General features: G+C 38.8%; 1 non-coding gene and 1 pseudogene across 1 annotated transcript; one reads left to right on the top strand and one right to left on the bottom strand.

Moving 5' to 3' along the window:
• The window catches only part of LOC148549103 (uncharacterized), a 32,833-nt pseudogene extending 8,386 nt beyond the window's left edge, over positions 1-24,447 (bottom strand).
• LOC148549104 (small nucleolar RNA R71) lies at positions 4,654-4,757 on the top strand. Its single transcript, XR_015897626.1, has one exon. It is a non-coding gene; the product is annotated as a small nucleolar RNA R71 (small nucleolar RNA).
• Positions 24,448-27,743: the final 3,296 nt, after the last annotated feature.

The raw sequence follows: 27,743 nt of genomic DNA, 5'->3' as shown, positions 1-27,743 counted from the left end.
GCTTTTTGTTCTGAACAGTTTTGGCATCTCACTTTATCCCTTGAAGTTCAGAATGATTGGCATCTATAGGAACTCAGAATCCAGATAGTGTTACTGACTCTCCTAGTTAAGTATGTTGATTCTTGAACACAGCTACTTTATGAGTCTTGGCCGTGGCCCTAAGCACTTTGTTTTCCAGTATTACTACCGGATACATAAATGCCACAGACACATAACTGGGTGAACCATTTCAGATTGTGACTCAGCTTTGCTAGAGTTCCCAATTAGAGGTGTCCAGGGTTCTTAAGCACACTCTTCTTTTTTTACTTTGGACCTCGACTTTAACTGCTCAGTCTCAAGTTTTCACTTGACACCTTCACGCCACAAGCACATGGTTAGGGACAGCTTGGTTTAGCCGCTTAGGCCAAGATTTTGTTCCTGTGGGCCCTCTTTTCCACTGATGCTCAAAGCCTTGGATCCTTTTTATCACCCTTGCCTTTTGTTTTAAAGGGGTATTGGCTTTTTCTGCTTGCTTTCCCCCTTTTTTTTTGCAAGCTTTTCACTGCTTTTTCTTGCTTCAAGAATCAATTTTATGATTTTTCAGATCATCAGATAACATTTTTCCTTTTCCTTTCATTCTTTCAAGAGCCAACAATTTTAACATTCATAAACAATCAAATTCAAAAAAATATGCAATGTTCAAGCATTCATTCAGAAAAACAATAGCATTGCCACCACATCAAAATAATTAAACTGTTTTAAAATTCAAAATTCATGTACTTCTTTTTCTTTTTCAATTAAAAACATTTTTCATTTAAGAAAGGTGATGGATTTATTTTCATAGCTTTAAGGCATAGACACTTAGACACTAATGATCATGTAATAAAGACACAAACATAAATAAACATAGAGCACAATTTTCGAAAAACAGAAAATAAAGACCAAGGAAATTAAAGAACGGGTCCACCTTAGTGATGGCAGCTTGTTCTTCCTCTTGAAGATCTTATGGAGTGATTGAGCTCCTCAATGTCTCTTCCTTGCCTTTGTTGCTCCTCTCTCATGGTTCTTTGATCTTCTCTAATTTCATGGAGGAGGATGGAATGCTCTTGGTGCTCCACCCTTAGTTGTCCCATGTTGGAACTTAATTCTCCTAGGGAGGTGTTGATTTGCTCCCAATAGTTTTGTGGAGGAAAATGCATCCCTTGAGGCATCTCAGGGATTTCATGATGAGGAAATTCCTCATGCTCTTGTCCATGAGTGGGATCTCTTGTTTGCTCCATCCTTTTCTTAGTGATGGGCTTGTCCTCATCAATGAGGATGTCTTCCTCTATGTCAATTCCAGCCGAATTGCAGAGGTGACAAATGAGATGAGGGAAGGCTAACCTTGCCATAGTGGAGGACTTGTCCGCCACCTTGTAGAGTTCTTGGGATATAACCTCATGAACTTCCACTTCTTCTCCAATCATGATGCTATGTATCATGATAGCCCGGTCTATAGTAGCTTCGGACCGGTTGCTAGTGGAAATGATTGAGCGTTGGATGAACTCCAACCATCCCCTAGCCACGGGCTTGAGGTCATGCCTTCTTAGTTGAACCGGCTTCCCTCTTGAATCTCTCTTCCATTGAGCGCCCTCTTCACATATGTCCATGAGGACTTGGTCCAACCTTTGATCAAAGTTGACCCTTCTAGTGTAGGGGTGTGCATCTCCTTGCATCATGGGCAAGTTGAATGCCAACCTTACATTTTCCGGACTAAAATCTAAGTATTTCCCTCGGACCATTGTAAGCCAATTCTTAGGGTTCGGGTTCACACTTTGATCATGGTTCTTGGTGATCCATGCATTGGCATAGAACTCTTGAACCATTAAGATTCCGACTTGTTGAATGGGGTTGGTGAGAACTTCCCAACCTCTTCTTCGGATCTCATGTCGGATCTCCGGATATTCATTCTTTTTGAGCTTGAAAGGGACCTCGGGGATCACTTTCTTCTTGGCCACAACTTCATAGAAGTGGTTTTGATGCACCCTTGAGAGGAATCTCTCCATCTCCCATGACTAGGAGGTGGAAGCTTTTGCCTTCCCTTTCCTCTTTCTAGAGGTTTCTCCGGCCTTTGGTGCCATAAATGGTTATGGAAAAACAAAAAGCTTTAGCTTTTACCACACCAAACTTAGAAGGTTGCTCGTCCTCGAGCAAAAGAAGAAAGAAGATAGTAGAAGAAGAAGAAGAAATAGAGGAGATGGAGTGGGCTTTGTGTTTCGGCCAAGGGGGAGAAGTGGTGTTTAAGTTGTGTGAAAATGAAGGAGTGAAGATGGGTTTATATAGGGGTGAGAAGGGTGTGTATGGTTTGGCCATAGAGGGTGGGTTCGGGAGGGAAAGTGATTTGAATTTGAATGGTGAGGTAGGTAGGGTTTTATGAAGGATGGATGTGAGTGGTGAAGAGAATGGTGGGATTTGATAGGTGAGGGGTTTTTGGGGAAGAGGTATTGAGGTGATTGGTGAATGGGTGAAGAAGAGAGAGAGTGGTGGGGTAGGTGGGGATCCTGTGGGGTCCACAGATCCTGAGGTGTCAAGGATATCTCATCCCTGCACCAAGTGGCGTGCAAAACGCCCTTTTCTGCCAATCCTGGCGTTAAACGCCAGGCTGCTGCCCATTTCTTGCGTTTAACGCTAGCTTCTTGCCCATTCCTGGTGTTAAACGCCAGTCTGGTGCCCTTTTCTGGCGTTAAACGCCCAGAATGGTGCTAGACTGGGCATTTAACGCCCATTCTGCTACCTTTACTGGCGTTTAAACGCCAGTAACTGTCTCCTCCAGGGTGTTCTGTTTTTCATTCTATTTTTCACTTTATTTTTTGCTTTTTCAATTGTTTTTGTGACTTCACATGATTATCAACCTACAAAAAACATAAAATAACAATAGAAAATAGAAATTTAAAGTAAAAATTGGGTTACCTCCCAACAAGCGCTTCTTTAATGTCAGTAACTTGATAGTGGCTCTCATGGAGCCTCACAGATGTTCAGAGCAATGTTGGAACCTCCCAACACCAAACTTAGAGTTTGAATGTGGGGGTTCAACACCAAACTTAGAGTTTGGTTGTGGGGGCTCTATTTGACTCTGTATTGAGAGAAGCTCTTCGTGCTTCCTCTCCATGGTGACAGAGGGATATCCTTGAGCTTTAAACACAAGGGAGTCTCCATTCACTTGAATGATCAATTCTCCTCTGTCAACATCAATCACAGCTTTTGCTGTGGCTAGGAAGGGTCTGCCAAGGATGATGGATTCATCCATACACTTCCCAGTCTCTAGGACTATGAAATCAGCAGGGATGTAATGGTCTTCAACCTTTACCAAGACATCCTCTACAAGTCCATAAGCCTGTTTCTTTGAATTGTCTGCCATTTCTAGTGAGATTCTTGCAGCTTGTACCTCAATGATCCCTAGCTTTTCCATTACAGAGAGAGGCATGAGGTTTATACTTGACCCTAGGTCACATAGAGCCTTCTCAAAGGTCATGGTGCCTATGGTACAAGGGATTGAGAACTTTCCAGGGTCCTGTCTCTTTTGAGGTAATCTCTGCTTAGTCAAGTCATCCAGTTCTTTGATGAGCAATGGAGGTTCATTCTCCCAATTCTCATTACCAAATAACTTGGCATTTAGCTTCATGATTGCTCCAAGGTACTTAGCAACTTGCTCTTCAGTAACATCTTCATCCTCTTCAGAGGAAGAATATTCATCAGAGCTCATGAATGGCAGAAGTAGATTTAATGGAATCTCTATGGTCTCAGTATGAGCCTCAGATTCCCATGGTTCCTCATTAGGGAATTCCATGGAGGTCAGTGGGCGTCCATTGAGGTCTTCCGCAGTGGGAATCATTGCCTCTTCGTCCTCTCCATGTTCGGCCATGTGAGATGTGGTTATGGCCTTGGACTCTCTTTTTGGATTCTCTTCTGTATTGCTTGGGAGAGTGCTAGGAGGGAGTTTAGTAATTTTCTTACTCAGCTGACTCAATTGTGCCTCCAAATTTCTAATGGAGGACCTTATTTTAGTCATGAAACTTTGAGTGGTTTTGATTAGATCAGAGACAATGGTTGCTAAGTCAGAGTGGCTTTGCTTAGCATTCTCTGTCTGTTGCTGAGAAGATGATGGAAAAGACTTGCTATTGCTAAACCTGTTTCTTCCACCATTGTTGTTGTTGAAACCTTGTTGAGGTCTCTGTTGATCCTTCCATGAGAGATTTGGGTGATTTCTCCATGAAGGATTATAGGTGTTTCCATAGGGTTCTCCCATGTAATTCACCTCTTCCATTGCTGGGTTCTCAGGATCATAAGCTTCTTCTTCAGAGGAAGCTTCCTTAGTACTGCCTGTTGCTGCTTGCATTCCAGACAGACTCTGAGAAATCATATTGACTTGTTGGGTCAATATTTTATTCTGAGCTAGTATGGCATTCAGAGTATCAATCTCAAGAACTCATTTTCTTCTGAGTTGTCCTATTATTCACAGAATTCCTTTCAGAGGTGTACATGAATTGGTTATTTGCAACCATTTCAATGAGTTCTTGAGCTTCTGTAGGCGTCTTCTTCAGATGAAGAGATCCTCCAGCAGAGCTATCCAATGACATCTTGGATAGTTCAGACAGACCATCATAGAAGATTCATATGATGCTCCATTCTGAAAGTATGTCAGAAGGGCACCTTCTGATCAATTGCTTGTATCTCTTCCAAGCTTCATAGAGGGACTCACCATCCTTCTGTCTAAAGGTTTGGACTTCCACTCTAAGCTTGCTCAATTTTTGAGGTGGAAAGAACTTTGCCAAGAAGGCATTGACTAGCTTTTCCCAAGAGTTCAGGCTTTCCTTAGGTTGTGAATCCAACCATGTTCTAACTCTGTCTCTTACAGCAAAAGGAAAAAGCATAATAAGTCTGTAGACTTCAGGGTCAACCCCATTGGTCTTGACAGTGTCACAGATTTGCAAGAATTCAGCTAAGAACTGATGAGGATCTTCCAATGGAAGTCCATGAAACTTGCAATTCTGTTGCATTAGAGAAACTAATTGAGGCTTAAGCTCAAAGTTGTTTGCTCCAATGGCAGGGATAGAGATGCTTCTCCCATAGAAATCAGGAGTAGGTGCAGTAAAGTCACCAAGTACCTTCCTTGCATTGTTAGCATTGTTGTTGTTTTCGGCTGCCATGGTTTCTTCTTCTTTGAAGAGTTTTGTTAGGCCCTCTAAAGAGAATTGTTCTTAAACTTCTCTTAGCTTTCTCTTCAAGGTCCTTTCAGGTTCAGGATCAGCTTGAACAAGTATGCCTTTATCTTTGTTCCTGCTCATATGAAAGAGAAGAGAACAAGAAAGTAGGAAATCCTCTATGTCACAGTATAGAGATTCCTTGAGGTGTTAGAGGAAAAGAAGAATAGAAGGAGGAGGTGGAGAAGAGAGAATTCGAACTTATCAAGAGGGACAGAGTTCGAATTGCACCTTGATGAGGAGTCTTAGTCCTTTAAATAGAAGGATGTGACAAGAGGGGAAGAATTTTCGAAAATTAATTAAAAGATTTTAAAAAAAATTTGAAAATTTGATCGAGATTTTCGAAAACTAAGATTAGGAAAGAAATAAAGTGATTTTTGAAAAAGATTTTGAAATTAGAAAAAGATTTGATTGAAAAAATTAATTTTGAAAAAAGATGTGATTGAAAAGATATGTTTGAAAAGATATGATTGAAAATCAATTTAGAAAAAGAAAATTTTTAAAATTAAAGTTGATTACTTGACTATCAAGAAATTAAAAGATATGATTTTAAAATTTAAAGTTTGATCCTTTCTTAATAGGCAAGTAACAACTTGAAAATTTTGAAGTAAATCTTTAATTGAAGCAAGGATTTTTTGAAAATAGAAAAAATAAATATAAAATGGAAAGAAATTGATTTTGAAAGAGATATGATTGAAAAGATATGATTTGAAAAAGATTTGATTTTGAAAAATTATGAAAACTTGAAAAAAATGTGAATTAAAAACAAAATCTTCCCTCTGGTGTCACCCTGGCGTTAAACGCCCAGAATGGTGCCTATTCTGGCGTTTAACGCCCAAATCTCTACCTTTTTGGGCGTTAAAGGCCCAGCCAGGTACCCTGGCTGGCGTTTAAACGCCAGTTTTCCTTCTTCACTAGGCGTTTTGAACGCCCAGCTTTTTCTGTTTGATTCCTCTGCTGAATGTTCTAAATCTTCAATTCTCTGTATTATTGACTTGAAAAGACACAATTTTGAAAATATTTTTGAATTTTTTTAATGATGAGAAACAATAAGAATGCAACTAAGATAAAATAAACAATGCATGCAGGACACCAAACTTAAAAATTTTCATATAAGAGACACTAACAAATTGAGAATGCATATGAGAAACAACAAAACACACAAAACAAGAGAATTTAAAGATCAGAGCACTGAAATCATCAAGAACAACTTAAAGATCAATGAAGAACATGCATGAATTCGAAAAATGCAAGAAGAATAGAAACATGCAATTGACACCAAACTTAAAAATTAATACTAGACTCAAACAAGAAACATAAAATATTTTTGGTTTTATAATTTAAATTTTTTTTGTGATTTTCGAAACTTATATGGAAAAGAAAATAAAGAGAATCAAAACTTTTAATAAGAATTCCAGGAATCATGCAATGTTAGTCTAAAGCTTCAGTCTAAAAAGATTAGACATGTTTGGCCAAGCTTCAGCAGGACATTACATTCAATAGCTAAATTGATGGGGATCAATCAGCTTTTGTGATGGTAAGAACATCACCTTGAAACTCTAGAATTCATTCTTAAAAATTCTGAAAAGTACCTAATCTAAGCAACAAAATGAACCGTCAGTTGTCCAAACTCGAACAATTCCTGGCAACGGCGCCAAAAACTTGGTGCACGAAATTGTGATCATCAATAATGGCGCCAAAGACTTGGTGCTCTCAAACGTGAATCACACTTTGTCACAATTCCGCACAACTAACCAGCAAGTGCACTGGGTCGTCCAAGTAATAAACCTTACGTGAGTAAGGGTCGATCCCACAGAGATTGTCGGCTTGAAGCAAGCTATGGTCATCTTGTAAATCTAAGTCAGGCAGATTCAAATGGTGATGGAGGATTGATAATTAAAAGATGAATAAAACATAAAATAAAGATAGAGATACTTATGTAATTCATTGGTGGATTTCAGATAAGCGTATGAAGATGCTTTGTTCCCCTTGAACCTCTGCTTTCCTATTGCCTTCTTCCAATCATTCGTACTCCCTTCCATGGCAAGCTTTATGTTGGGTATCACCGTTGTTAATAGCTACATCATGTCCTCTCAGTGAAAATGGTCCTGATGCTCTGTCACAACATCGGCTAATCAGCTGTCGGTTCTCGATCATGTCAGAATAGGATCCATTGATCCTTTTGCGTCTGTCACACGCCCTACAATCGCGAGTTTGAAGCTCGTCACAGTCATCCCTTCCCAGATCCTACTCGGAATACCACAGACAAGGTTTAGACTTTCTGGATCTCAGGAATGGCCGCCAATAATTCTAGCCTATACCATGAAGGTTCCAATCTTAGATTAGAAACCCAAGAGATACACACTCACTCGAAGGTAGAACGGAGGTGGTTATCAGGCACACGTTCATAGGTGATAATAGTGATGAGTGTCACAGATCATCACATTCATCAAGTTGAAGAACAAGTGATATCTTAGAGAAGAAGTAGGCGTGAATTGAATAGAAAAATAGTAGTAATTGCATTAATTCATGAAGAATAGCAGAGCTCCATACCTTAATCTATGGTGTGTAGAAACTCCACCGTTGAGAATACATAAGAACAAGGTTCAGGCATGGCCGTGAGGCCAGCCCCCAAACGTGAAAAGATCTATGAAAGTATATGAAAAGTGTGTAAAAAGAGATGAAAATACAATAGTAAAAGGTCCTATTTATAGAAAACTAGTAGCCTAGGGTTACAGAAATAGGTAATTAATGCAGAAATCTTCTTCCGGGACCACTTGGTGTGTGCTTGGGCTGAGCATTGAAGCATTTTCGTGTAGAGACTTTTCTTGGAGTTAAACGCCAGCTTTTGTGCCAGTTTGGGTGTTTAACTCCAGCTTTTGTGCCAGTTTTGGAGTTAAACGCCAGAATTCTTGAGCTGACTTGGAACGCCTGTTTGGACCAGAATGTCTACTTTCCAACGCAATTGAGAGCACGCCAATTGGGCTTCTGTAGCTCCAGAAAATCCACCTTTAGTGCAGGGAGATCAGAATCCAACAGCATCTGCAGTCCTTTTTCAGCCTCTGAATCAGATTTTTGCTGAGGTCCCTCAATTTCAGCCAGAAAATACCTGAAATCACAGAAAAACACACAAACTCATAGTAAAGTCCAGAAGAGTGATTTTTATTTAAAAACTAATAAAAACATAATAAAAACTAATTAAAATATACTAAAAACATACTAAAAACAATGCCAAAAAGCGTATAAATTATCCGCTCATCACTGAGCAAAAATCTGATTCAGGCTGAAAAAGGACTGCTGATGCTGTTGGATTCTGACCTCTTTGCACTCGGAATGGATTTTCTGGAGCTACAGTAGTCCAATTGGCGCGCTCCCAATTGAATTGCAAAGTAGACATCCAGGGCTTTCCAGCAATATATAATAGTTCATACTTTGCTCAAGGATAAACGACGTAAACTGGCGTTCAACGCCAGTTCCATGCTGCAGTCTAGCATTAAACGCCAGAAACAGGTTTCAAGTTGGAGTTAAACGCCCAAAATAGGTTACAACCTGGCGTTTAACTCCAGAAACAGCCTAGGCACGTGTAAAGCTCAAGTCTCAGCCTTAGCACACACTAAGTGGGCCCCAGAAGTGAATTTCTGCACTATCTATCATAGCTTATTCATTTTTCTGTAAACCTAGGTTACTAGTTTAGTATTTAAACAACTTTTAGAGGATTATTTTGAACCTCATGACATCTTTAGATCTGAACTTTGTACTCTTTGACGGCATGAGTCTCTAAACTCCATTGTTGGGGGTGAGGAGCTCTGCTGTGTCTCGATGAATTAATGCAATTATTTCTGTTTTCTATTCAAACATGCTTGTTTCTATCTAAGATGTTCATTCGCACTTCAATATGATGAATGTGATGATCCGTGACACTCATCACCATTCTCAATCTATGAACGCGTGCCTGATAACCACTCCCGTTCTACCTTCGATTGAATGAGTATCTCTTGGATTCTTTAATCAGAATCTTCGTGGTATAAGCTATAATCCATTGGCAGCATTCTTGAGAATCCAAAAAGTCTAAACCTTGTCTGTGGTATTCCGAGTAGGATTCAGGGATTGAATGACTGTGACGAACTTCAAACTCACAAGGGTTGGGCATAGTGACAGACGCAAAAGGATCAATGGATCCTATTCCAGCATGAGTGAGAACTGACAGATGATTAGCCGTGCGGTGACAGCGCACCTGGACCATTTTCACTGAGAGGACGGATGGTAGCCATTGACAATGGTGATCCACCAACACACAACTTGCCATAGGAGGAACCTTGCGTGCATGAAGAAGAAGACAGGGGAAAAGCAGAGATTCAGAAGACAAAGCATCTCCAAAACTCCAACATATTCTCCATTACTGCATAACAAGTATTTATTTCATGCTCTTTTATTTTTCGCAATTCAAACTGATAATCATAATTAATCTCCTGACTAAGATTTACAAGGTAACCATAGATTGCTTCAAGCTAACAATCTCCGTGGGATCGACCCTTACTCACGTAAGGTATTACTTGGACAACCCAGTGCACTTGCTGGTTAGTTGTGCGGAGTTGTGAAAAGTGTGAATCACAATTTCGTGCACCAAGTTTTTGGCGCCGTTGCCGGGGATTGTTCGAGTTTGAACAACTGACGGTTCATCCTATTGCTTAGATTAGGAAGATTTTGTCTTTTGGGTCAGAGTCTTTTACTTTCTTTTCAAAAATCTTTCAAAATTTTTTTATTTTTCTTTATTAATCTATGTTCTGTCTTTGAGTCTTTTATTATTGTTCTTGTTAAAATTTTAGAATCCTTATTTTCTTTTTCAAAATTTTTTTTCGAAATTTTATTTTTTTTACTAATAATTGAGTTTTTCTGTTTAAGTTTAGTTTTATGTTTTAAGTGTGGTGTCAATTGCATGTTTTTTTTATCTTCCTTTAAAATTTTCGAATTAGTGTTCATTGTTCCTTCTTGATCTTCAAGTTGTTCTTGTTTATTTTCCTTGTTTGATCTTTAGTTTTTCTTGTTCTGTGTCTTTTCTTGTTTTTCTTGTGCTTTTTCAAGATATCAGTTTCCGAAGAAAATTTTATTTATTAAATACAATATTAAAACACTTTAAATTTATAACTCAATTGGCTAGAGCGCTGTGTTTATGTTCTTGGTAATTGGGAATCTTCCTTTTAAAACTTTTTCAAAAATAATTTTTCTTTGAGCAAATCTTGTGTCAAGTTTTAAGTTCGGTGTTTTCTTGTTAGCTTTTCTTTAGTTTTCGAAAATTTTATTGTGATCTTCTAAAAATTTTAAGTTTGGTGTTCTTTCTTCATGTTCTTGTTGTTCTTGTGAGTCTTCAAGGTGTTCTTGAGTTTTCCTTGTGTCTTGATCTTAAAATTTTTAAGTTTGGTGTTCCTTAGTGTTTTCCCTCCAAAATTTTCGAAAACAAGGAGCATTAGATCTAAAAATTTTAAATCTTATGCTATTTCATTGTTTTTCTCTTTTCTCATTAAGATTCAAAAATAAAAAAAATATCTTTTCCTCATTCCACTTATAATTTTCGAAAATTTTGCATTATTTTAGTCATCAATTTAAAAAAAAATCAAATCTTTTTAAATTGTTTTTCAATCATATCTTCTCAATCAATTTTTTTCAAAACTTCCTAACCACTTTCTCTTCCTTCATTTTTTTTTGAAAATATCATTAAAAATTCAAATTTCTATTTTAAAATTTTTATTTTTTTATTCTTAATTTTCGAAATCTATATTTAATTTCTAGTTATTTTATTTCATTTTTCTTTATTCATTCTCTTTTTATAAAATAAAAATAAAAAAATATTTTAATTGCAATTCACATCAATTCTCTTTTCTCCATCATGGACCTAAGTGGAAATGAGCAGTCCAGAAGGACTCTAGGGTCATATGCTAACCCCACTACTACTTCATATGGGAGCAGTATCTGTATACCCTCCATTGGAGTCAGTAGCTTTGAGTTGAATCCTCAGCTCATTATCATGGAGCAGCAAAGTTTCCAGTATTCCGGTCTTCCACAGGAAGAACCTACAGAGTTTCTGGCACAGTTTTTACAAATTGCTGACACAGTACATGATAAGGAAGTAGATCAGGATGTCTACAGATTATTACTGTTTTCATTTGCTGTAAAAGACCAAGCTAAGAGGTGGTTAAATAACCAACGTAAGGCTAGCATAAGGACATGGAAATAGCTGTCAGAAAAATTCCTGAATCAATACTTCCCTCCAAAATGGATGACACAGCTAAGGCTGGACATCCAAGGCTTTAAACAAGGAGATAATGAATCTCTTTATGATGCCTGGGAGAGATATAGAGAGATGCTAAGAAAATTCCCCTCTGAAATGTTTTCAGAATGGGTGCAGTTAGACATCTTCTATTATGGGCTTACAGAGAAAGCTCAAATTTTTCTAGATCACTCAGCTGGTGGATCTATACACATGAGAAAGACAATTGAAGAGGCTCAAGAGCTTATTGATATAGTTGCCAGAAATCAGCATCTGTACCTAAGCAGTGAATCTTCCATGAAAGAAGAGGCTAAAACAGTAACTGCTGAACTCAGTCCTGCAGAACAAATCACTGAATTCAATCAGAAATTAGACTTTCTAACAAAACAGCTGGCCGAATTCAAGGAGATACTACAAGACACAAGAATAGCTAATCTGAATATGGAAATACAGTTGAAGCAAACAGAACAGCAGTTATCAAAACAAATAACGGAAGAGTGCCAAGCAATTCAATTAAGAAGTGGGAAAATATTAAATACCTCACTTCAAGGCAGCAGGAAGCCAAGAAATGAACAACTTGCTATCCAAAATTCCTCTGAGGACAGTAAGAGCCTAGAGAGGAATAACTCTGGCATTCAAACGCCAGAAACAGGAAAGGATTTGGCGACAAACGCCCAATAGAAGCTCAGTTCTGGCGTTCAAACGCCAGGAACAAGTAAGGAGTTGGCGTCCAACGCCACTCCAACTTCTAACCCTGGTATTCAAATGCCAGTGAGGGATCAGACACACACAAGTGCTGATAACAACCCCTCTAAAAAGGCTTCTCCAACCACCTCTGTAGGAAATAAACCTGCAGCAACTAAGATTGAGGAATATAAAGCTAAGATACCTTATCCTCAAAAACTTCGCCAAGAGGAGCAGGATAAGCAATTTGATCGCTTTGCAGATTATCTTAGGACTCTTGAAATAAAGATTCTGTTTGCAGAGGCACTTGAGCAAATACCTTCTTATGCCAAGTTCATGAAGGAGATCTTGAGTCATAAGAAGGATTAGAGAGAAACTAAAAGAGTTCTCCTCATTGAAGAATGCAGTGCAGTCATTCTGAAAAGCTTTCCAAAAAAGCTTAAAGATCCCGGAAGCTTTCTAATACCATGTATATTAGAGGGTAATTTCACCAAGACAGCTTTATGTGATCTTGGGGCAAGCATCAACCTAATACCTGCATCCACTATCAGAAAGCTTGGTTTAACTGAAGAAGTTAAACCAACCCGAATATGTCTCCAACTTGCTGATGGCTCCATTAAATACCCATCAGGCGTGATTGAGGACATGATTGTCAAGGTTGGGCCATTCGCCTTTCCCACTGACTTTGTAGTGCTGGAAATGGAGGAGCACAAAAGTGCTACTCTCATTCTAGGAAGACCTTTCCTAGCAACTGGACGAACTCTCATTGATGTCCAAAAGGAGGAAGTAACCCTGAGAGTCAATGAGGATGAGTTTAAGTTGAATGCTGTCAAAGACATGCAGCATCCAGACACACCAAAAGACTGCATGAAAGTTGATCTCATTGACTCTTTGGTAGAGGAGGTCAACATGGCTGAGAGTCTCGAATCAGAGCTGGAAGACATCTTTAAAGATGTTCAGCCTGATTTGGAGGGTTCAGAGGAATTGAAAGAGCCTCTGAGACTTCCTCAGGAAGAGAAGAAACCTCCTAAACCCGAGCTCAAGCCATTACCACCATCCCTGAAATATGCATTTCTAGGAGAAGGTGACACTTTTCCAGTGATCATAAGCTCTGCTTTAAATCCACTGGAAGAGGAAGCACTAATTCAAGTGCTAAGGACACACAAGACAACTCTTGGGTGGTCCATAAGTGACCTTAAAGGCATAAGCCCAGCTAGATGCATGCACAAAATCCTATTGGAGGATGATGCTAAGCCAGTGGTTCAACCACAGAGGCGGCTAAATCCAGCCATGAAGGAAGTGGTGCAGAAAGAGGTCACCAAATTACTGGAGGCTGGGATTATTTATCCTATTTCTGATAGCCCCTAGGTGAGCCCTGTTCAAGTTGTTCCCAAGAAGGGAGGCATGACAGTGGTTCATAATGAAAAAAAATGAACTGGTTCCTACAACCAAAGGATCATTTTCCTTTACCATTCATAGACCAGATGCTAGAGAGACTAGCATGTCATGAATATTACTGCTTTTTGGATGGCTATTCAGGTTACAACCAAATTGTAGTAGATCCTCAGGACCAAGAGAAAACAGCATTCACATGTCCTTCTAGAGTATTTGCTTACAGAAGAATGCCTTTTGATCTATGTAATGCACCTGCAACCTTTCAGAGGTGCATGCTCTCTATCTTCTCTGATATGGTAGAGAAATTTCTGGAAGTCTTCATGGATGACTTTTCAGTATTTGGAGACTCATTCAGCTCCTGCCTTGACCATTTAGCACTTGTTCTGAAAAGATGCCAAGAGACCAACCTAGTTTTAAACTGGGAAAAATGTCACTTTATGGTGACTGAATGAATTGTCCTTGGGCATAAAATTTCAAACATGGGGATAGAGGTGGATTAAGCTAAAGTGGAAGTAATTGAAAAATTACCACCACCTGCTAATGTTAAGGCAATCAGAAGCTTTTTGGGGCATGCAGGATTCTACAGGAGGTTTATAAAGGATTTTTCAAAAATTGCAAAACCCCTGAGCAATCTGCTAGCTGCTGACATGCCATTTGTGTTTGACACAGAGTGTCTGTAAGCGTTTGAGACTCTGAAAGCTAAGTTGGTCACAGCATCAGTTATTTCTGCACCAGAATGGACATTACCATTTGAACTAATGTGTGATGCCAGTGACCATGCCATTGGTGCAGTACTGGGGGCAGAGGCATGACAAGCTTCTGCATGTCATTTATTATGCTAGCCGTGTTTTAAATGATGCCCAGAAAAATTACACAACCACAGAAAAAGAATTGCTTACAGTGGTTTATGCCATTGACAAGTTTAGATAATACTTAGTAGGATCAAAAGTGATTGTGTACACAGACCATGCTGCTCTTAAATATCTACTCACAAAGCAGGATTCAAAACCCAGGCTCATAAGATGGGTGTTGCTTCTGCAAGAGTTTGATATAGAAATAAGAGACAGAAAAGGGACAAAGAACCAAGTGGCTGATCATCTGTCCCGGATAGAACCAGTAGAAGGGGAGTTTCCCCTCTCTATTGAGATCTCTGAGACCTTTCCGGATGAGCATTTGTTTGCCATTCAGGAAACACCATGGTTTGCAGATATTGCAAACTATAAAGCTGCAAGGTTCATACCCAAGGAGTACAGCAGGCAACAAAAGAAAAAATTAATTACTGATGCAAAGTACTACTTGTGGGATGAACCCTATCTCTTTAAGAGATGTGCAGACGGAATAATCCATAGGTGTGTGCCTAGAGAAGAAGCACAGAGGATCTTATGGCATTGCCATGGATCACAATATGGAGGCCATTTCGGAGGTGAACGAACAGCCACCAAGGTCCTCCAATGTGGCTTCTACTGGCCTACACTCTATAGGGATTCTCGAGAGTTTGTACGTAACTGTGACAGTTACCAAAGAGCTGGTAATCTGCCTCATGGTTACGCCATGCCTCAACAGGGAATCTTGGAGATTGAGTTGTTTGATGTATGGGGATTGACTTCATGGGACCTTTCCCACCATCATACTCAAACACTTAGGATGCGTTTGTTTTTAGAGACAGGACAGAACATGACACTGAAACGGAGACAATAGGACGGAGACACTAAAAATTATTTTTTGTGTATTGTGTTTGGATACGATGGACAAGACACTAATGTAATGTCTAGTATTATGTTTGGATACACATGGACAAGACTAAAATATTATATGAAATGACTAAAATAGCCCTGTGATTCCAAATTTTCTACATCAATACAAATTAATTTAATAAAAAATAAGAGTACGTAGGAGTACAGAACGGAACTTGAAAAAAATATTTGAAGAGGCAAAAAATTTTAATAAAAAAATATATTAGTATTTATATTAAAATAAAATTTATAAATATAATTATTTTATTTTAAAATTTATTATTAATATGTAGGAATACATATGGTTAAGATTAACAAAAAAAATAAATTTGAGTTTGATTAATAAAAAATTTTGTTTAAGTTAATAAGCCAAATTAATTTTAAATAAAAAATTAATTTTAAAAAAATCTATTTTTACATGAAAAACTAATTAGTTTTTGCATATAAAAATCTATTTTTATTTAAAAAAAACTATTTTTTTTATCTAAAAACTGATTTTTCTTTTTAAAAAACTGATTTTTCTTTAAATTATATAAAATCAATTACAATTTATAAATTATTTTTTAGCATTTTAAAAGGTCAATTTTACTTTTGCTAATATTTATCTTTCAAAAGTTTTAAGATTAATTATTTTTGTTATTATTTTTATTACAAATCAAATAATATAATATAAGGTTAAAATGGTATTGAAGTAAAACGATAAAAAGAAAAGAATTATCTACCTCCAATAAAAAATTCTATAGAAAGGAGAGAGTACCTAGAAAAGAAAGAGATAGAGGAAGAACAGGAAGAAAAAAGTATCTCTGAACAACGCAATAAGAAAAATAAGAAGGGGTAATAGTGGAAAAAAAGGAAAACAAAATTTATAAAATTGTCTGTGTCCACTCTTCCAAATTCCGTGTCCATCATTGTCCTTCGTGAAAGAGTGGACACAAAATTATAAAAAACTGTCTCGGAGACAATATGTCCACTGTCCATGTCTATGCTTCCAAACACCTTTTAAACAAGTGTTGTCCATGTCTCCGTGTCCTGTCCCCGAAAACAAACGCTACCTTATATTCTGGTGGCAGTCGACTATGTATCAAAATGGGTAGAGGCCGTTGCCACACCCACCAATGATACTAAAACAGTGCTGAAGTTCCTCCAAAAACATATCTTCAGCAGGTTTGGTGTCCCTAGAGTACTAATCAGTAATGGGGGCACTCACTTCTGCAACAAACAGCTTTACTCTGCCATGGTCCGGTACGGGATTCGCCACAAGGTGGCGACTCCATATCATCCACAGACAAATGGACAAGCTGAAGTTTCTAACAGAGAACTAAAAAGAATCCTGGAACGGACTGTAAGTACCCGTAGAAAAGATTGGGCAAGAAGCTTGGATGATGCTCTGTGGGCTTACAGAACAGCATTCAAGACTCCTATAGGGACCTCTCCATACCAACTTGTGTATGGTAAGGCCTGTCATCTGCCCGTGGAACTGGAACATAAGGCCTACTGGGCAACCATATTCCTAAACATTAATGCCAAATTAGCTGGAGAAAAAAGATTGCTCTAGCTGAATGAGCTAGAGGAATTCAGATTCACTGCTTTCGAAAATGCCAAGCTTTATAAAGAGAAATAAAAAAGGTGGCATGACAGAAAGCTGTCATCTAGAGTCTTTGAACCAGGACAAAAAGTTCTGTTGTTTAACTCTAGGCTCAGGCTATTCCCTGGGAAACTGAAATCCCGGTGGAGGGGACCATATGTGACTACAAGTGTATCACCATATGGATATGTGGAGCTTCAAGACATTGATTCTGATAAAAAGTTCATTGTTAATGGACAGAGAATCAAGCACTATCTTGAAGACAATGTTGAGCAAGAGTGCTCAAGGCTGAGGCTAGATTAAAAGCTCAGCAAGGTCCAGCTAAAGACAATAAAGAAGCGCTTGCTGAGAGGCAACCCAGCCATTAGCAAAACTTTTTCTATTATTTTATTTTATTTTATTCTTTATTTTATTCATTTTTAAAATATATGAGCTTAATATTAACAAGGTAAAGAATCAATTGCATAAGTCCACAGGGTTACAGAAGAATTCAAAGCACAAAACAGGAAAAAGGAGCTCACTGGCAAGAAAACGCCAGTAAGAGGCACAATTGGGAGTTAAACGCCCAAAAGGAGCATCTATTGGGCGTTTAACGCCAGTAAAGATAGCCATCTGGGCGTTAAACCCTAGAAAGAAGCAACTTCTGGGCATTTAACACCAGATTTACAGCATCCTAGGCGTTCAGAAAAATGCCCAGTGACAAAGGGATTTCTGGCGTTTAACGCCAGCTAGAAGCAACAGCTGGGCGTTAAACGCCCAAACCAAGCAGCAACTGGGCGTTAAACGCCCAAAACATGCAGCAGTTGGGCGTTTAACGCCAGGATTGTGGGGAGTAGGCAATTTCGTTTTCAATACAAATTTTTTCCATTTTTTATGTTTCAATTCATGATCTCTTGCACAAATATGTTACAAATCCTAATTTTTCAAATCCTTTTTCAAAAGATATCAAATGTATCTTAATTCATAAACCCTTTTTCTTAATCCTCTTCAAATTATTTTCAAATCCTTTTCAAAACAAATCTATCTCTTTTCCTTCTAAAATCTTTTCAACTCATCAATATCTTTTTCAAATCTTCAAATTATCTTTTTCAAAATCCAGATTTATCTTTTTCAAATATCTTTCATATCTTTTCAATTTTAAATCACATCTTTTCCTATCATACTTATCTTTTCCAAATCACTTTTTCTATCATATCTTTTTCAAATAATTTTCGAAACCCACCCCCTTCCCCTTAAATATTGGTTCGGCCTCTCCCCCTCTCCTCCACAAGTTGCGCTTGGCTCTCCCTCTTTCCCTCTCTTTTTCTTTCTTTTACTTGAGGACAAGCAAACCTCTAAGTTTGGTGTGTTTATCCATGATCACTAAACCAATATCCACTAAGATCATGGCTCCTAAGGGAAAACAAACCGACTCAGGAGGCAAGAAAGAGAACATTCCAAAACCACTTTGGAATCAAGGGAAGTTCATAACCAAAGAACATTCAGACCATTTTTACAAAATAATGAGTCTAAAGTCAGTGATCCCGGAAGTTAAATTCGATCTGAAAGAAGATGAATATCCGGAGATCTAAGAGCAAATTCGAAACAGGAGCTGGGAAGTCCTAGCTAATCCTGAAACAAAGGTGGGAAGAAACATGGTTCAGGAATTCTATGCTAATCTATGGCAGACGGACAGGCAGAGGATAGCTGAAACCGCATTTTATGACTATAGAACTTTGGTCAGAGGGAAGGTTGCTCACACCCACCCTGATAAAATAAGGGAGATCTTCAAGCTGCCTCAACTGCAAGATGACCCAGACTCCTTTAATAGGAGAATGATGAGATCAAACCTGGGCTTGGATAAAATCCTAGAGGACATATGTCTCTCTGGAGCCAAGTGGACAACCAACACAAAGGATGCCCCGAACCAACTCAAGAGAGGAGATCTCAAACCAGTCGCCAGAGGCTGGCTGGACTTCATTGGGCGCTCTATACTGCCCACTAGCAACCGCTCTGAAGTCACCATCAGAAGAGCAGTGATGATTCATTGCATTATGCTGGAAAAATAAGTGGAAGTTCATTAGCTAATTGCTTGTGAGCTTTACAAAATTGCAAACAAGAACTCCAAGGATGCCAAATTGGCCTATCCAAGCTTAGTTTCTCTGTTATGTAAAGATGCTGGGATAAAGATGGGAGTAGATAAGTATATCTCAGTTGAGAAACCAATCACCAAAAATTCTATGGAAGGACAACAAGTGCAGGACGACCCCATCAAGAGAAAAGCAGAGGAGTCCCTCCCGGAAATCCCTCAAATTGAATACTGGGAGCGCCTAGAAGCATCTGTCACCAAGTTGCAAGAAGCTGTGGATCAACTGAAGGAAGAACAGCAAAATCAAAACAGCATGCTCTGCAAATTGCTTAGAGAACAAGAAGAGCAAGGGCGTGAACTGAAGGAATTAAAGCGTCAGAAACTATCTCTTGAAGGGCCAAGCACTCCACAGACTAAAGAAGCATCCACCTTCCAAATTCAAGGTTGTTGAGTTCTAATCTTAGCCTTAACTCTGTGATAATTGTTCTTATTTGAGTTTTACCTTAGAAGTTATATATGAGTAGTAGTAATTAGTATCTATATTTTGATTTTATCTCCAATTAAGCTATAATTTATTTTTCTCATCATCATTAAACATGAATAAAATAGCAGATTTTCTTTAGAATAAGGAGGCAATACTTTTCGAGTTTTTAATAAGAAAAATTCTAATTATTTACATATGGTGGCAAAGCTTTTTGTCTTCTGAATGAATGCTTGAACAATGCATATGTCTTCTGAATTTGATGTTTATGAATGTTAAATATGTTGGCTCTTGAAAGAATGATGAAAAAGGAGAAATGTTATTTGATAATCTGAAAATCATAAAAATGATTCTTGAAGCAAGAAAAAGCAGTGAAGAACAAAGCTTGCAAAAAAAATGCGAAAAAAAAAAAAGAAAAAGCAAGCAGAAAAAGCCAAAAGCTCTTTAAACCAAAAGGCAAGAGCAAAAAGCCAATAGCCCTTAAAACCAAAAGGCAAGAGTAATAAAAAGGATTCAAGGCTTTGAGCATCAGTGGATAGGAGGGCCTAAAGGAATAAAATCCTGCCCTAAGCGGCTAAACCAAGCTATCCCTAACCATGTGCTTGTGGCGTGAAGGTGTCAAGTAAAAACTTGAGACTGAGCGGTTAAAGTCGAGGTACAAAGCAAAAACAGAGTGTGCTTAAGAACCATGGACACCTCTAATTGGGGACTTTAGCAAAGCTGAGTCACAATCTGAAAAGGTTCACCCAGTTATGAGTCTGTGGCATGTATGTATCCAGTGGTAATACTGGAAAACAGAGTGCTTAGGGCCACGGCCAAGACTCATAAAGTAGCTGTGTTCAAGAATCAACATACTGAACTAGGAGAATCAATAACACTATCTGAATTCTAAGTTCCTATAGATGCCAATCATTCTGAGCTTCAACGGATAAAGTGAGATGCCAAAACTGTTCGGAAGCAAAAAAGCTACTAGTCCCGCTCATCTGATTAGAATCTGAGCTTCACTCAAAAACTCTGAGATATTATTACTTCTTGACTTAATTGTATTCTATTTTATTTGTCTAGTTGCTTGGGGACAAGCAACAGTTTAAGTTTGGTGTTGTGATGAGCGGATATTTTATATGCTTTTGGGGGTTAATTTCATGTAGTTTTTAATATGTTTTAGTTAGTTTTTAGTATATTTTCATTATTTTCTAGGAAAAATTCATATTTCTGGACTTTACTATGAGTTTGTGTATTTTTCTGTAATTTCAGGTATTTTCTGGATGAAATTGAGGGAGCTGAGCAAAAATCTGATTCAGGCTGAAAAAGGACTGATGATGCTGTTGGATTCTAACCTCTCTACACTCGGAATGGATTTTCTGGAGCTACAGAAGTCCAATTGGCGCGCTCCTAATTGCGTTGGAAAGTAGACATCCAGGGCTTTCAAGCAATATATAATAGTCCATACTTTACTCAAGGATAGATGACGTAAACTGGCGTTCAACGCCAGTTCCATGCTGTAGTCTGGCGTTAAACGCCAGAAACAGGTTACAAGTTGGAGTTAAACGCCCAAAACAGGTTACAACCTGGCGTTTAACACCAGAAACAGCCTAGGCATGTGTAAAGCTCAAGTCTCAGCCCCAGCACACACCAAGTGGGCCCCAGAAGTGAATTTCTGCACTATCTATCATAGCTTATTCATTTTTCTGTAAACCTAGGTTACTAGTTTAGTATTTAAACAACTTTTAGAGGATTATTTTGGACATCATGACATCTTTAGATCTGAACTTTGTACTCTTTGACGGCATGAGTCTCTAAACTCCATTGTTGGGGGTGAGGAGCTCTGCTGTGTCTCGATGAATTAATGCAATTATTTCTGTTTTCTATTCAAACACGCTTGTTTCTATCTAAGATGTTCATTCGCACTTCAATATGATGAATGTGATGATCTGTGACACTCATCACTATTCTCAATCTATGAATGCGTGCCTGACAACCACTCCCGTTCTACCTTCGATTGAATGAGTATCTCTTGGATTCTTTAATCAGAATCTTCGTGGTATAAGCTAGAATCCATTGGCAGCATTCTTGAGAATCCGGAAAGTCTAAACCTTGCCTGTGGTATTCCGAGTAGGATTCAGGGATTGAATGACTGTGACGAGCTTCAAACTCACAAGGGTTGGACGTAGTGACAGACGCAAAAGGATCAATGGATCCTATTCCAGCATGAGTGAGAACCGACAGATGATTAGCCGTGCGGTGACAGCGCACCTGGACCATTTTCACTGAGAGGACGGATGGTACCCATTGACAATGGTGATCCACCAACACACAGCTTGCCATATGAGGAACCTTGCGTGCGTGAAGAAGAAGACAGGGGGAAAGCAAAGATTCAGAAGACAAAGCATCTCCAAAACTCCAACATATTCTCCATTACTGCATAACAAGTATTTATTTCATGCTCTTTTATTTTTCACAATTCAAACTGATAATCATAATTAATCTCCTGACTAAGATTTACAAGGTAACCATAGATTGCTTCAAGCCAACAATCTCCGTGGGATCGACCCTTACTCACGTAAGGTATTACTTAGTCGACCCAGTGCACTTGCTGGTTAGTTGTGTGGAGTTGTGAAAAGTGTGAATCACAATTTCGTGCACCAGTCGCGCTCTCTTCGCGCCAGGCATGCGGCCGCATCGCCCACGCGTTCGCGTCGCTGCCAGTTTCTTCAAAAACTCCATTTTGTGCTTTCCTTCCATTTTTGTATGTTTCCTTTCCATCCTTTAAGTCATTCCTGCCTTTAGAATATCTGAAACTACTTAACACATAAATCACGGCATCGAATGGTAATAAAGAGTAATTAAAATAATTATTTTTAAAGCATAGGAAACATGTATTTCACATATATCACATAATAAGGAAGAAAAAGTAAAACCATGTAATTAACATGAATAAGTGAGTGAAGGATTGAATAAATCCCTTAAATTAGGCACAAAATATATCATAAAATATGGGTTTATCAGTCGTTTCAGCGCAACTCTCTGTCTCCATTTAGGGTGTTATGCAATCCACGCAACGCGGACGCGTCGCTCACGGTTTCGTGTGGAATGGGTATTTTGCAAGTGACGCGTTCGCGTGATGGACGCGAACGCATGAGCCGTTTTGTGCTTAACGCACACCAGCCGTACGATTCCAGCCCAGATTTCTGGGCGTTAGATTTTTATGCCGATTTCCAGATCACGCGTTCGCGTGATTGACGCAGACGCGTGGGAGGTGTTTTTCGCAACTGACGCGAACGCGTTAGCAACGCGGTCGCGTCGCACGCCTTCCTCTCTTTTTTTTATGCAATTATGAAATTATGCAGTTATGCAGTATGCAATGCTAATGAATAATATTCAGCTTCAATGAAAATAATATAATATAAAAACAAACAATATGAAATAAAATTGAGAAAGAAATGACCATACCATGGTGGGTTGTCTCTCACCTAGCACTTTTAGTTAAAGTCCTTAAGTTGGACATTGGATGAGCTTCCTGTTATGGTGGCTTATCCTTAAATTCATCCAGAAATCTCCACCAATGTTTGGAATGCCAACAGCCTCCGGGGTCCCAAACTAGGCATGTAAAGCTGTTGAGCAGCTTCAAACAGGTTCTCAGGCTCCCGGGGTGACGAAAGTCAGAATAGATTCCAGGATCCCAAACTTTGCTTTTAAATCCGCCTTTGTCTTGATCTATATTCTTCGATCCAGGCGGTTTAGAAATTGTATTCTCACCAAGATGACCAAACATCTTCCAAGACCCATTCAATTGAACTTGATACCAATCCTTGCACTTCGAATTGAAGCGTGAAACTTTATTGAATCTTGCACCCCAGCTCTGAGTACGAGCCATTTCCCTCTTACTCTTAAAGCTGCAGAGAGCTCTAACCTGGCCATCTGTTTCAAGCAAACCATATTCAAGTGGAAAAGTAAGGATAAAGGTTAAGGATTGTACCCACTTGAAGCTTGTATTGGGCGGTAATGGCCTTGGGATAGGTGTTTCCAGTGGTTCTGTAAGCTCTACTCCCTTGTATTTTTCTGTGAATTCCTCCACTTCCTTACAAAATTCTTCAACTGCAACTGCGTCCTGATCAAAGTCTTCTATGTCTTCCTCGTCACTTAAGTCATATGTTGGAGGTTGAGAGAAATCTAGCTCAACATCATCTTCGTATTCATTTGGGGAAGATTCTTCTAGCTCAAAGAATTCACTTGCAGATGCAAGTTCACTACTAAGAGAACTTGACTTGTGATTATCATCATTAAAGAAACTTGCATCTTGTGTTATTCCGTCTAGTTATTCATAAAATACCTGCTTTGGGGGTCGTGTACTATCCTCCTTAGCATCAATTGTAACGTCCTTGACGAAATTTTCCACAACTCTGGATTCCCATGGAGGTTCAGCATCTCCTAAATCTTCAATCAGTACTTCTTCTTCTTGGATAATTTGAGCTTCCTCCAATTCTTCCAGAACAAAGTCATGCTCTTTACTGCCTACTGGGGTTTCTAGTGTCTCCTTCATGCTACGTTTGTCATTAGAATCTCCACATGAAGCTATTGGAGTTCCTTGAGTGTCTAAACGTCTGGAAGATAATTGATTTATTGCCTGCTCCAGCTGATGAAGGATTGTATGAAGTTGATCTACTGTTTCCGTGAGGCGAGCCTGTGATTCTTGAGGTGATGGGTATGGACATGGTACATAGGGAAGTGGTGGTGTTTGGGAGTAATTGGATTGGAATTGGGGTAAATAAGGATCATATAGTGGTGAATGGCGAAAAGGAGCTTGTGAGTGTGGTGGTTCGAAGTTATGTTGAGAGGATGGTCTATAAGCACAGGGTGGGGCTTGTTGGTATCTACCAGGAGGTCCACCATATCTATCAGCTTGGTATGCATTATAGAATGGTCCTTGCCCATGATATTTTGGAGGGTGTTGTTGCCTAAAGGGTTGATCAGATCTTCTTGGCTCCATCCATCTTTGACTGCTTAGACCTTGATGCATATTCCTATTATAGCTTCCACTCCTTTCAACAGATTTAGAACCAAACTCAAAGCGAGAGGGATGAGAATTCATAGTAGCTAATAGAAATAAAAGGAAAAACAAAAAATAAATAAACAATTAAAAGGAAAATATTTACAATAACTAATAATAAGGCACACGTTTGCAGTTCCCCGGCAACAGCACCATTTTGAAGAACGGAAGATTGACGGTTTAGAATTCAGAATAAATTCTCGTTGTAAGTATAGTTTCTAAACCAAACAACCATCCTTTCTTACAAACGTTTTGGTTGTCACAAGTAACAAACCCCTTTAAGATTGATAACCGAAGTATTTAAACCTCGGGTCGTCTTCTCAAGGAACTGTAGGGAGGTGTTCTTATTATTGGTTATGAGTTTTGTAAATTGGGGGTTTTGAAAGTGAGGAACAAGTTAAATGACAAGTAAAATAAATAAATAACTGTAAAATAAACTCTTGGCAAGGTATAAAAACTGGAATTCCTATCCCAGTTATCCTTATCAATGGTGATGATAATTGGGTTTTAATCCCACTTAGTTAACCTTTACTAAAGCAAAGGAAGGTCAAGTGGACTAATTAGTTTGATCCTCAGGTCCTAGCCAATTCCTAACAAAGGACTAGAGTTATTGGAATTCGATTCAATTAGCAAAAATAACAATTATCAATCACGATGAGTTTGATAACTCAAGAGTCTCCAATTGATCAATTAAAGCCAAAAGGGAAAAATCTAAATTATTTATATAAATAAAGGAAAGCAATCATAATTCTGAAATACCTCAAGTTTCACTAATAAAGATATCAAATGTAACATGGAAAAGTTCCTAAATTAAATTGGAAAAATAAATAAAAGGAACATTGAACCTGGTAATCGAGCAGAAATTGTAAGTTGAAATAATAAAAGTCCTAAATCCTTTAAGAGGAATCCTAATCCTAAAACCTAAGAGAGAGGAGAGAACCTCTCCCTCTAAAAACTACATCTAAACTATGAAAAGTGAATAATTGAAGACCTCCTTTGAATGGATGCATTCTCCCACTTTATAACCTCTCATCTGTGCTTTCTGTACTTGGATCTGGGCCAAAAAGGTTTCAGAAATTGCTGGGAGCATTTTCTGCAGTTTCTGGTGCGTGGCGCGTGGAGCATTTTCTGCAGTTTCTGGTGCGTGGAGCATTTTTTGAGTTGGATGTGGTGTCTTCTCATCTTATGTTCTCTCGCTTGATTCCTTCCCGAAGTCTCTCCGATTGTTGAGAGCTCCCCACGGTTGGCCCAACAAGTTGTTGGGAAAAAACTCAACACAGATTTAAACAAGAACCTGTCTAACAGCGGAAGCACCAGAAATAATTTTCCCACAACCTGTGCAATTAAATAGGCAACACCAAAGATACTCCAAGCAGCAAATATAATGGCAGAAATAAAATAATCAGACACCAGAATTTTAACGTGGAAAAACCCCCAAAAGAGGGACAAAAAACCCACGGGACCTAGTCCAGAAAAATCTTCCACTATCAGAATAATGGGTACACAAACAGTCTTCCTAGTGACACTAGGGCATCTCAACAATCAACAAAATACATCACCAAAACTGGTGGAATCAACATAAACCTCCACTAAGTGGGTATCTCAAATCAGGCAAAAGAGAAGGCAACACAACTAGCAAGTTATATCCTAATGTTCATCTCTACACCAGGAATAACATACTAAAATTTCATAAGAAATGGAGCAAGTTTACCAAGTCAATGTGATCAAAGTTGGCTTGCCATTTTCCCCCAAATTTTTCTTCTCCAACGCCGAAACCCTTGCTGTTTCTTTTCTTTTCATTCAAAAATGAATGAAGCCTTCGTGCTTCTTGTCTTTCTCTTCCTCGTGGCTTAAAGCCTTTCTTTCTTTTATTTCCTTTTTTTTGTTTTTAAAAACTGTGGGCCCCACTTGGTTGGGGAACCACCAACAAATCTCCCCCTCACCAACTCAAGTGGGAATAGGCTGCTCCACCAAGCCCGCCTTCTCTTTGCAGGAATCAAACTTCACTGCAGGTAAACTCTTAGTCATCATATCTGAACCATTATCATCAGTATGGATCTTCTCAAGTGCATATGACTTCATCTCAAGCGCTTGACGTATCCAATGATACCTCACCTCTATGTGCTTCGATCTGGAATGAAATGTCGGATTCTTGCTGAGATAGATAGCACTCTGACTGTCACAGAATAACACAAACTTCTCTTGATTGATGCCTAACTCTTGTAGAAATTTCTTCATCCACAAGAGTTCCTTAGAAGCTTCAACAACAGCAATGTATTCTGCCTCTGTAGTAGACAAAGCAACACATTTCTGAAGTCGAGATTGCCACGACACAGCTCCCCCTACAAAAGTCATCATATAACCAGAAGTAGACTTCCTCGAATCAAGATCCCCAGCCATATCCACATCTGTGTAACCATCCAACACAGGTTGGCCACTTCCAAAGCATAAACAAACTCTGGAGGTACCATTAAGGTATCTGAGAATCTACTTCACTGCTTGCCAGTGTTCCTTGCCAGGATTAGAGAGAAACCGACTAACAACTCCAACGGCATGAGTAATATCCGGCCTGGTGCAAACCATAGCATACATCAAACTGCCAACTGTAGATGCATATGGAATCTTCTTCATTTCTGCTTTCTCTTTCTCACTTGTAGGACATTGCTGCGAACTCAACTTGAAATGACTAGCAAGTGGAGTACTAACAGGTTTGGAATTACTCATGCTAAACCTCTCTAAAACCTTCTCAATATACTTCTGCTGCGACAACCACAGTTTTCCATTCTTCCTGTCACGAGTGATACTCATGCCAAGGATTTTCTTTGCAGGACCCAAATCCTTCATAGCAAAGGATCTGTTCAAGTCTTTCTTAAGACTTTCAATCTTCTTAGTGTCATGACCAACAATCAACATGTCATCAACATAAAGCAAGAGAATTATAAAATCACCATCAGAGAATTTCTTAACATAGACACAATGATCAGAAGAAGTCTTACTATACCCATGACCTTCCATGAAGGAATCAAACTTCGTGTACCACTGCCTTGGCGCTTGCTTCAACCCATATAAGCTCTTCTTCAACTTGCATACAAGATGCTCCTTTCCTTTAACCTCGAAACCCTCTAGTTGCTTCATATAGATTTCTTTATCTATGTCACCGTGAAGGAATACAGTTTTCACATCAAGCTGCTCAACCTCTAAATTCAAGCTAGCCGCCAATCCAAGCACAACTCGAATAGAGGACATCTTCACAACTGGAGAGAAAA

This window comes from Arachis ipaensis, chromosome B8, assembly GCF_059453495.1.
Source record: "Arachis ipaensis isolate K30076 ecotype BB chromosome B8, ASM5945349v1, whole genome shotgun sequence".
NCBI lineage: Eukaryota > Viridiplantae > Streptophyta > Magnoliopsida > Fabales > Fabaceae > Arachis > Arachis ipaensis.
The sequence above is the reverse complement of the archived record's forward strand: the minus strand, read 5'-3'. Positions and strand labels throughout refer to the sequence as shown.